The 12,034-nt window shown below is 33.9% G+C and overlaps 1 pseudogene; it reads left to right on the top strand.

Moving 5' to 3' along the window:
- Nucleotides 1–9,130: 9,130 nt before the first annotated feature.
- Nucleotides 9,131–11,512, top strand: LOC133199923 (myb/SANT-like DNA-binding domain-containing protein 4; annotated as a pseudogene).
- Nucleotides 11,513–12,034: the final 522 nt, after the last annotated feature.

Here is a 12,034-nt window from a genome sequence, read left to right as displayed (position 1 = left end):
AGTTGGATTTTTTGAGTAGATATGAATTCCTAACCCTCAACCAAAAGGGAATACCCTTTTCCGCGCCTGCATTGGAACATTTGTCGTGGAACAAAAAAACTTTTCTCTTTAAAGATTACTTGTAATAGAAAATCCACAACGCTTATAAACAAAACAAAAGGGAAACCCCTGTTAATAAATTCTAATGCTTAATTTAAATTAAAGTTGTCAAACATAGTATAGTTTTTGAAGATTGGTGTCAGCTAGGAAAAAATGACAATAAACCTGAAAAAAAAACTTTGACGGGCAAACAAATGAAAAATGTCTCCAAACTCGAAAACCTATGTAGTGTGTGTGTGGGTGGGTGGGTGGGTGGGGGGGGGGGGTAGGTTCCAACTTTCTTTCACAACTCAGTTTTTTAATACATTATTAAATTACCATGATTTTACTACGCTACAACATAAATTGGAGAGGGACCAACCCTTTAATGAACATTTTCTGTAGAAAAAAAATGTTTTGTTTGGGAATAGGTCGGTGGGGGGGGGGGGGGGGGGGAGCCCACCATGATAGTAAGTGCCTGCAGTTCTAAGTGTCTCTTAATTATATTGTTATTTTTTAATACATGTATACGTAAGTTGTGCGTCATTTGTAACATACATATATACATGTTCATATTGTCTCCCGGCAGCAGTCTCAGGCTGCTCTTACCCCCAATGCACATTTTGTCTTTTTAGGATGATTATGATTATTGTAATGAAGGATATAGAAATTTCATGAGGACATAGTAGTCTTATGTTCATTAAAAGACGTATCAAATGCGCTATGTGCTTGATACTCGTAAAATATCCTTTAAAATCCCCCCTCACCCCTGATCGAGGTAAAGACCATATCCAACAACAAAAATTGAATTTTCAGTGTTTGATATTATTGGGTCCTCTTTCTGCTGGTATCTGTATTTAGCTGTTTATTATTATGCACCCCCCGCAAACTTAGTTCATGGGAGGCGGAAATGGGGATCATTTTATTAGATTGATCGGCTCTCCGTACAATCGTGTCCTGAGTATAACTTTAAAATATAAATGGGGTACGTTAGAAGCTCCTAACTGACTCAAAGATTGCTTTTGTCCAAATATTTAAACAGAAAAAAATTCTCGGGAGCTGTGGGAATGTCATAGCCTTACCAAAGGTTATTGGCACAAAAATTTATGCCTGTTGCACAACATGCTAATAGAGAAACATTGAAAGTTCATACGTTACTCAAGTTTACTGTCCAAAGGATTTGTTATTTTCTTGAAACAAAGTTATTGGGTTGTTACATATAGAATTATGTATATGGACACTTTTGAAAGTGAAGGGGGGGGGGCTGTCAGAGAAGAAAATTTCCTCTTATCTAAAACAGGGAGATACTGAATATGGAAAAAGCTATTTCCTGTGTATTAGGGTGGGAAGGGGGGTTCACACCTTTTTTTATGACCAAATTATTATTCATACATTATCACAACATTATGCTTTGACTAGAATGCAACAAAAACAGTGGGGATCACTCTTTCAATGAACATTTTTAAATAGTAAAAAGCAATTGTTAGTCAAAAAATGCTTCTGATACTACATCCCTTCATAGATAATAAAATCTTAATATTTTTTGCCACTGCGGCACAGTGGATTTGACATACATTCATTTGTTTCAGATTTTATTTTCACTCGTGAAATAAAAATCAATTGACAAATTACAGCATTTTTGTTGTTGATACATATACCGAGTCAATAGCGTTATTTACTGATTGAAAATAACACAACATTTTGTAAATAAGGCAAATAATTCTTTATTGAAACAACCGGTAAAGTTTTGTTGCCTTTGCAAAAGTCTATAAATGATATATTTCACGATTTGCCAGGTTACGAAGAGTTACATACAAATTACAGGCATCTTCCAGACAGTTAGGCGACGCTATGTAGTTCTCTTCCATCAAGATTTTGAAAAATTCATGCATGTCGGGGTCAGATGGGGTGTTCTTGTTAAATGAGCATTCGTTTCTGCAGACCTCGAGAACATGTTGATCTAGTGGTATCGAATAATCTCTAGTACCTTCTAATTCTGGTAGACAATAAAGAATACAAGGTTTGCCTGCTGGGACGTTTCCATTTCTAGTTGGACGAATCCGATGAGTATTCCAGACAGATACTGCTTCATCTATATCTTTCTAGATGTGAATAAAAAGTATACAAAATTAAGATAATTTGATAAAGAGTTTGGAATATGCAAGGCATTTCCCTTATATATTTATATTTCGATGATGTAAGTTCTCAGTTTCAAAACTAATAAATCCTCCTGTCGAATGAGTAAATTGAATTTGCAAAGGTTTTCAAGAAATTAAAAAAAAACAACTTCCTTTACTTATACAACGTACCGAGCCAACAAAAGATAGTAAATAACATTTTCTTCTGGTTATAAATTTAGTTGCATATACATGTATACAGGTAAATATGAACCACAACTTTACTGAAGTCCGCACGATCTATTTATCATGAAAATTTTACACCAACCCCCCGAAAAAGGATGTATTTAATAAAATGACATGATACGAATTAATAGCTGAATGAAGCTCTGATTAGTTAGTACAATGGTTGAAAAAGGACAGTGGCTATCAAGAAAACAAAACCGTGATAAACAAACGGACGGAGTATGTTTTGTTTGCGCTCAGTCTCTCTTTTATCAAATGTAAACTTAAGTACATGTACCTGCACAAATTCCATAAAAACCAACTGGACAAGATTTTTATCTATGATGTCACCTGTGTATTTCCCAATGTCTCTTAAGTGTCCAAAAAACTCAATCCAAAATTGACAGCATTCCATCCGCAAATGTCGCCAAAATGCCTCTATTCTTTGGTTACCTGTACTTGGTCCATAAATAAACATACCTTGGTCCGTAAGAACACTTTGCATCTCTGCAATATTCTTATTCTCTGTTCCACGATCCCCTCTTACTTTTTTTGGACATGCTCTAAGTTTTTCTATAGATGTTATAAAATGTCCAGCTATTATACGAGGATCGCTACTTGAAAAAGTTACTTCACACCATATAATTTTCTTGGAGTAGCCATCAATGCAACCGTTAATGCAAATCCCATAATTTTTTAATTTATCGTACGAATCGACATGCCACAAGTAATTAGGTCCTTTGGCATAATACTCCCTGCGACGAAGTCTTTTCCGTTTTCTCAATTCCACCCCCTCTGGATCAAGAATAGAGAGAAGCCCTGCTACTGTCATTCTAGATACTCTGAATCCAGCTAGCAAACATCGTTGGAACATCCATCGATACCCACTCTGCATACCATCCTTTTCAATTAATGTTGAGAGAAAGTCAGAAACACTGATTATGGAAGACATGTTTTTTCTCCTGTACAAATTCATAGCAGCAAGTCTTCTTTTCAATGTACGTTCACTCAGAAAAATATGATGCTGTAAAGCTAAGCAACACACTATTTCATGATAAGTTAATCCAATTGAGAAATAAAAGTAGATCAGTTTCTGTGTGTCCATTGCTACATAGAAAGTTTGGACTTGCATCAAACGCTTCCACTTAACAAATAAAATAAGAATCATTATTGATTGCGTTTAAATATTAAAGTTATTGCGTTTAAACGCAATACTTATTGCGTTTAATCGCAATACTTATTGCGTTTAATCGCAAAAGTATTGCGTTTAAACGCAAAAATTATTGCGTTTAAACGCAAAAATATTATTGCGATTAAACGCAAAAATTATTGCGTTTAATCGCAAAAGTATTGCGTTTAAACGCAAAAGATTGCGTTTAATCGCAATCTTTTGCGATTAAACGCAAAGTGTTTTGCGTTTAAACGCAATATACATTGCGATTAAACGCAATCTTTTGCGTTTAAACGCAATGATTATTGCGATTAAACGCAATGTTTTGCGATTAAACGCAATAATTATTGCGTTTAAACGCAATAAAAAATATTTCTTTCTCTGAATTGGCCTCAACGGGCTTCCGTAGAAATTACACAAAACAGACAAAAAATTCTGTGAGAATTTAAACCCTCCGTGGAAAAAAAAATCAAGAAAACGTAAAGGCCAATGATAAAAGTGCGCATAAAATTTATAAAGTATATACAAGTGTACAATTAAAAACAGATGCTGTGTAATACGTATTAATTTCATTTCCATAATTTACCCATTAATAAATTATTTCGTTTTCAAAGAAATAATGCACTTTCACTATATGAGCTATATAGTCCCGCCCTAGCACCAGAACCCCTGACCCTAGGGGCCATGAATTTCACAATTTTGGTAGAGGGCTCAATGCTTATTACAATCATGTCAACAGTTTGACTGCTTGATGTCCAGGAGTATAGGAGAAGATTTTTAAAGATTGCATTAAATTTGGTGGTTTTAGCCCCACCCCTCAGCCCCTAGGGGGGCAGGGACCATGAAATTCACAAATTTTGTCCCCTTCACACATAAATGCCATATGCTAAAACTGGCTGAAATTGGTTCAGCGGTTTCAGAGAAGAAGCTGAAAATGTGCAAATGTTAATGCACGACGACGGACGAAAACAGATAGCAATAGGTCACCTGAGTGACTCAGGTAACCTAAAAATCAGCATCATTAAAAAATTTAAATCTTCAGTTTCAAGACAGAAACAAGTAAAAACACACGGGAACACCCACGTTTAAGGAAAGTTTGTTGCTTAAAGTTATCCGAAGCTAGCTATATATACATGTATGTGTCTGTTCAACTTCTTGGAGTGTGGGTCACCGTTAATTTATTGTTCTAACATTTCACAAGTTCTATCTGTACATGTACTTTGTTTATTATTTAGGTATCTTTGAGTTAAGTCATTTGTGTCCTTATACATGTTTGCTTCGACAATTTTTCAGACGCCACCACTTGTCAATGGGGAGCTGCATATTTTGACATATGCTCAGCACCCAGGGCCATTGAGCATTGAGGGGTCTTTTTCGAGCGAACACCTCCTGCGACACGGGATCTCGATTTATACGCTCTCATCAGAAGGACCAGTCTCCACGCCCCACGGTGTAATTCGAACCCGCGACGTTAGGATCAACTCCTTACTCCCCGACTCTTAGAGTCCATAGCAGACGCTCTAACCACTGCGCCACGCAGGCGACTGAAATGTTATTTGTATTTAAAGTCAAGAGACATAAATCGTTCACCTTTGTCAATATTTATTATTTTATGACCTAATTAATATATTTAGTAATCATCTGATTTTAAGATGACGATAGATTCTACTGTTACATGTGATGTTAAATTTAGGTAATGTATTTCATAGTTTTGCATAATCTTGTACTGGTATAATCAGGGACCTATGCTAACGTTAGTATATAGGTCCCTGGTATAATCTTTGAATGTAATAAACAACATCTCACTGCAAAGAATCTTGATTTGAATTGCTGCTCTGCTACATGCACTTGCGCCGAAGTGATTTATCGATCTCCCTTGCAGAGTTGTCGTTCTTTTCTCTCTCCGAATGTATGAACCGATGGTAGAGAGTGGCGATTTATGTGCAAGTTTTGAAAAATTTGTGACAGTCACGTGGTCAACCGGTTTATTGGATATCACAGTGTGTTAATGTAGTGAAATTGCCTTATTTACATATTTCACTTTCTCCCTATTGTCTTGACCTCTGACCCTGGTCTGTCCATATACTGGGTATGTCACGTGATGCCTAGTATAATCGCCACTGAAGCTTCGCTCCCGGTCTAGAAGTCTTTCCTACCTGTTGTGTATTGTTTGCCTGTTTTTTTTTTTTTTACCTGGACTCATGTTTGACTGTCGCCTTCGTCATTGAAGGTAAGGCGCCAGTTATTTACTGTATATGTAATATATCGGTTACACGACAATGTTTAGTTGAAAAATCCCTTTGAATTTTCCGTATTTACCTTTATAGTTTATATATTTGTAATAGTGTTGGATTTGTTTAAAATAAAGTAACAGAACTTGCCAGAATATATTTTTTAACTTTTATTTAAATTTGTTATTTAAAAACCTAGATCCACCCCTTAGTTCTCCCTTACCTGTACATACTTATATATATACCTAAGGGCATTGGTCAGATGTTTTGGAAGTGGTCATTGTTATTTTGGTTTTTATTGGTTATTGATTTGAAAGGTCTGATTCTATTGGTTTTATTGACTGGGTTGGAGTTTTCCCGCTTTATTAAGACCATTCTTTGCTCAGAGGTTGATTTGACCAGACTATATATATATTAAAAAAAAGACATTTTTGACTTTGGACAGATTTCCATTTCTGGTAAGTTACTAATATTATTTCATATTTTAAATGTTCATCCTATAGTATGCAAAAGCCATTTCCATTTGCACTTACTAAAGTGAATGAATGAATTTGAGAGAAAGTTATTTTATGATGTATATTTATTATTGATTACAAGATCAATATTAAGTATTTAACAGAAGTAATTTGATGTTAATCAGATTATATGTTTTTATGATGTTCAAAGATATATTTGATGATATTGTTCAAAGTGAGCAATTGATATATTTTTAAGGGATAATATTTTTAAATAAATTGTATTAAATTACAGATCACCATTCATGTAGATACTTCTATATTAACAATTTGTGGGAAAGCCTACTCCCATAGAATGGTGAGATTTAGATTTATATGTTTTTAATCTGGAATATATTTTTTATGACTATTATGGGAGTAATATGTAAAAATTTATATATTCAAGAGTTATCTCCCTTTGATGACAGTGTAAATATTATAAATGATGATAATCTAATTATTATCTTCATGTAAAATAATGAACATTGTGTGTGATAATTATTTACATTATATTTATTGTTGTTTTATGATATTTACAAGGCTAATACAACACAATATATATATAATCACTCCACTGTGCAATAAATCTGATGTACTTCCATAGTGATACCCCTGTTACATATTGAAATCAAAACCGAGCTTGAAATGTAAAGATGTGTATTGCTTTAGACAGCCTTAACATAGCTGCGTAACATTAAATATCCGACATTCATCGATCTCATAAAAGCTACAACCAACACAAATTGGTGAAAAAGGCATTTAGGCCTGGGAAATTCCAGAGATGGTACCAGGTGCTACGGAAGAGTAAGCATCTACGGTGACACTGCAGTGAACTGAATGCGTCTACAATCGAATGCGTTTATGTTCTCTTTAACAATGTGTGGCTTAGAAAATTCAGTAGATCATTCCTAAAACTACTCGTATTGGCCCCATGGCATTAGAGACATATAAAGTACTTCTGATACAGCTACCCATTAACCCTTTGGTTGATTAACGTGGAGAATTGAGGATGGAATGGACAATTTCTATTGGTATAAGTGTATCTGTAAAGTATTAAATTGTTAGAAAAACAGGTTGCTAAAGGCTCCAACTTGCTAATAGAGAAAAAAAAATGAGAGTCCAAAACATACTTATTAAACTATTTCAGTCTGTCTTCACCAAAGAAAAAAAAAAGAAACAGCAGGCCCACCTCCAGAAACCAAAAACTGCGCAGTCAAATATACCACCTATCACCATACACAGAGTTGGGGTATCACAATTGTTGAGTAAAGCAAATCCATCAAAATCATCAGGACCAGACAACATGCCAAAAAGAATAATGAATCCTCCAAATACCTCGCTCCAAATTTAACTATAATATTCCAACTCTCAATCGACTCAGGAGAGCTACCTGAGGACTGGAGAGAAGCAAATATATCAAGCATATACAAAAAAGGCGACACGCTTCTGGCAAGATACTACAGACTTGTATCACTAACATCCAATCATAAACTTTATAAAAAAAAAAAAACACCCCCCCCCCCCCCAAAAAAAATTTGTTCTTAAAAAGAACTATAAACAGACTGGTAAATTTGAAGAATACAGAGTACGAATACAAGAATTTCAAGCAATAGCTCTGGAAAAAAGACGCATGATAAAAACATTACTTTTAACTTAAGTGGTACAACTCTTGCCTGTGAGGAAGAAGTGAAACTGCTTGGTATTACTTTTGATTTTTACTTAAACTTCAATTCTCATATATCAAATATTTGTAAGAAAGCAGCTCGACAATTGAATGTGTTAAAATGTTGGGAAATATCTCTGTAAACTTGGTAAACTTACCATCTATCATTCCTTTATAATGTCAAACCTCAGTTATTGCCCTCTGGTGTGGCATTTCAGTAGTGAACAGAATTGTAAGAAAATAGAAAAAAATTCAAGAGCGAGCATTAAGATTTATTTATAATGACTACACTAGCAGTTATGACCAGCTTCTAGAAAAATTAAACCTCCCCTCACTGAAAATCAGTCGTATGAGAGCCATGGCCCTTGAAGTTTTCAAAATTTTAACTAAGCAAAGCCCATTGTTCCTGCAAGATTAAGTTCAACAGATAAATTCCACATACAATTTTAGGTACCAGAAGACTTTGGAATTACCTGGACCAAGAACCACTAGGTATGGTAAACAATCTTTCAGATAAGCGGCTGCTGCGTGTGGAACTCCTTACCAAACCATGCAGGGAAAGTTTCCACCCTCAATCAGTTTAGAACCCTCATTGACACATGGAAGGGGGGGGTGCAAATGTAGTTCCTGCAGAAGCCAGAGCAAAGGGGCTGCATAGCTGATGAGACATCACTTATTTTATTTATTTTTTATACTATCAGTTTTTATTTTACAGTATTTCATTTATTTTTTTTTTGAGTCTTTCATCTGTTTTACTGATACTACCTTTTTTATTTAGTTTTCTAAGATTTTTTTTATATCTATATATTTAAACTTTGTTAATTTCATAAAATTTCCAATAATAAGGATCCTGGAGACTGAAACTTCTGCAGTAACATCCTATGATGGCAGAATTGTAAGCTCTCCAGGCTTGGATTTCTCGAAAAAATCTTAAGTTTTTACTCAATTTCAATCTCAAATCCTGAGAAAAAAACTCAGCTAAGATTTTTCTCAAATCGCGTTTCTCGAAACAAACTCAGTCAATTCTCAGCTAAGTTTATTTTTTTTCTCAACTGAGTTTTTTCAACGTTACATAAGCGGCCTTACTCCTTACTTCCGGTTATAGTATCCAATGTAAATAATCGTCTGCTACGGCAATCTAGGCCTATATTATGGAAGTGAAAGTTCCAAAGACACCCCGCCGGCCAAATTGGACCGAGAAGGAAAAACTGGTTTTGGTTGAGGCGGTCCGACAACGCGAGGACCGCCTCTTCGGAAAAATGAAAGGGTCGGGGGTGTCAAAAATGTGAAACTCAAAGAGGGGGCGTGGGAGGAGGTAGCAGAGGCGGTGAATGCGTAAGTACCATTTGCAGTATATTTTATAATCATGAACACGTATATATTATGCTTTATTATGCATAATTGATAATTATTACTATTGTTTTAATAGAAAACGAGTGCCTCGTGTGTGTGTGTTGTTTTGTTTTAAGAATTGGAGTTATTCCTCTTATTTGCCATAATTAGTTTTCAGACGTATCTAGGGGAATTCCAAGTTCTTGAGACAACAAACGGACATTTAAAAAGTTCAGTCATTTTAAAATTGCTATATATCTAGGTATATGCTTGGGCAGAGAGGATGTGTAGCATAATTATAGGCCTACATTGTTTTCTGTATTATTTAAAAAAAATACACAATGACTTAATATGACAAGTCAGCGGCTACACTTCTCTACACGGAGGCGATGCGGGTTGACAACTAGATTGTCCACCGAATGCAAAGGGCAGGGACCAGACATGTAGATTGGCATAATGGTTATTAACATGAAAGTTAACATTCGTGAGCATCAATCTACAGAAGTCTTTTCCCTAGCAAAATTCAGAAAGTACTCGTACATTTTGTACATCTATTATATATTTCTACAGTTATAGTGAGAGTTACCCCTTATTTTACTAAATTCAGATTATAGACTTAGTAAAGTTAAAATTTCTATAATTTTTTTCTTTATTTAATAGAATAAACGCATTTGAAATGAAATAAAAACTGCCTATTTAAAGTTCAATCTTGTTTCAAGCTCAGCGTCATTTGCATTTGTTTTAAAATACTGGAAATAGGTACCCTTGTATATATCATTTTTGAAAGCTTGTTGTGGAAAATACCTTGACAAATAAAATATTATAAATTGATTACAGACAGTCCGATACAGTTGAAAGAACTGTTGAAGAAGCCCGGAAGCAATATGCAAACATCAAACAAAGAGGTACAGTATGTAGAATTTTATTAATCAATTATTTATTTAATTTTTTCACCTGTTTTTAAAATGTGTCCATATATCACTTATAGCCTTCAATTTAAGAGACACTTTTATGATAACCTAAATATATGAATGGAAAATTTTCAGGTATATAAAAAAATCTTATGATTTTGTTTCTCTGGGAAATCTCTCCAATAAGTTATGGCAAAATTATGGATGACAATATTAATATTTTGTTTTTATGCAGCTAAAGAAAAATAAGATGCAATTAGACGTCCTGTCACTGGTGGAGGTCCAAAACCCCCCTCTCCTTCTCCAGTGGAAACAGAAATACTAAATCATCTTGAAGAAAGACCCACTCTTTGTGGTCTGTCTTCAGGTCATGATACAGAAGAAGGTATTTTATTATTTGAGTATCGGTAGCAAAAAAAAATATTTATACCTAAGGTTTGATAAGATATCCATTAATTACATATTGGGTATAAGAAAGGACAGGTATTACATTTTTATAATCCATATCACTATTTTTCAGTAGTTCTTGGTTGTCTTCAAAGTACTGCTGGTGATTCATTCTCAGAGGTGCTAGCTAGTGGAGATACTTGCTTTATGAGGAAACAGTAAGAACTTAATATTTGTTATGTTAATTTGTTTGTTTTAATTAGATGCAATGATAATAGATTCAATCATAGTTGAAAAAATCATTGTCAACCATTGTTACCCTCAGCTTCATGCAATATTTGTGTAAAGAATTATACTAAACTGTCAGCATCAATGCAAGGAAAAGATAAATATTTACCTGTATGCCCTCAAGGGCTCCAAATCTAAATGACCATTCGGATTCTAGTAATTTACATTAAAGTATGATAATTAATATGAATAATGCAATTTTTATGTTTTGAAATTTTTATCTAATAAAAGAACATGTTACATTTGCTAATTTTTTTTTTTGGTATTTCATGTACAAACATGGAAATTCCTATAAATGACAGCACCCAGTTTGGTCAAATTATTGATCTACAGTTGCCATCAACTATCTCAACTAAGACATCAAAAAGGAGGAAAACCATGGAGGATGAGGAGATTAAGACCCTTAAGGCAGAGAGGGAGAAGTATATTCAGGAGACAATCAAGCTGAAGGAAGAAGCTGAATATTATAGAATCAAAACATTGTTCTTAAAAAAGAAAATTAATGAAACGTCACAATCAAAAAGAAATTCAGAACAATAAGTTTTATAAAGAAAGAAATTCACTGTAGGCCTACATATATGAGTATATAAAGTATATTCAATGTTTACTAGTTGAATACGGAATTTATTTTCATTGATGGGACTTTTTTTCATGAGTACTAGCAGAGTAAAGATATTTTTTCCAAAAATCCTATGTCATGAGTGAAATAAATTCCTCATTCAACTACAAATGTTGAATTTTCTTTACATTATGCCTGAGGTCAAAGATTAGGGGACAATTTTTTTGCACTGCCTGAGAATCAGTTATTCTAAATTTGCCATCTGTACATGTACTTCTGTCATAAACTTTAATCTCCATTTATATAGGAACAAAAATGTATTTTTTAATACATGGATGCTATATTTTTAACATGATGATTTATTTCACCTTTCTTAGACTCTCCACTTTCAGATGATACCGGGTACATGTATTGATTTTTTTTATTGTTCATTTGCATGAAACTTTTTTTTTTTAAATAATAAAATAATTTTTTAAAATGATAAAATATTTGATTACCACTATTAAATACTAAAACAACATTACTAGTATTATAAAAAATATGTTGTATTAGTGGTAAAGATAGATACACATGTATAT

The sequence above is a fragment of the Saccostrea echinata genome, unplaced genomic scaffold (genome assembly GCF_033153115.1).
Source record: "Saccostrea echinata isolate AGI-Se365-2 ecotype Australia unplaced genomic scaffold, CSIRO_AGI_Sech_v1 ptg000036l, whole genome shotgun sequence".
NCBI lineage: Eukaryota > Metazoa > Mollusca > Bivalvia > Ostreida > Ostreidae > Saccostrea > Saccostrea echinata.
The sequence above is the reverse complement of the archived record's forward strand: the minus strand, read 5'-3'. Positions and strand labels throughout refer to the sequence as shown.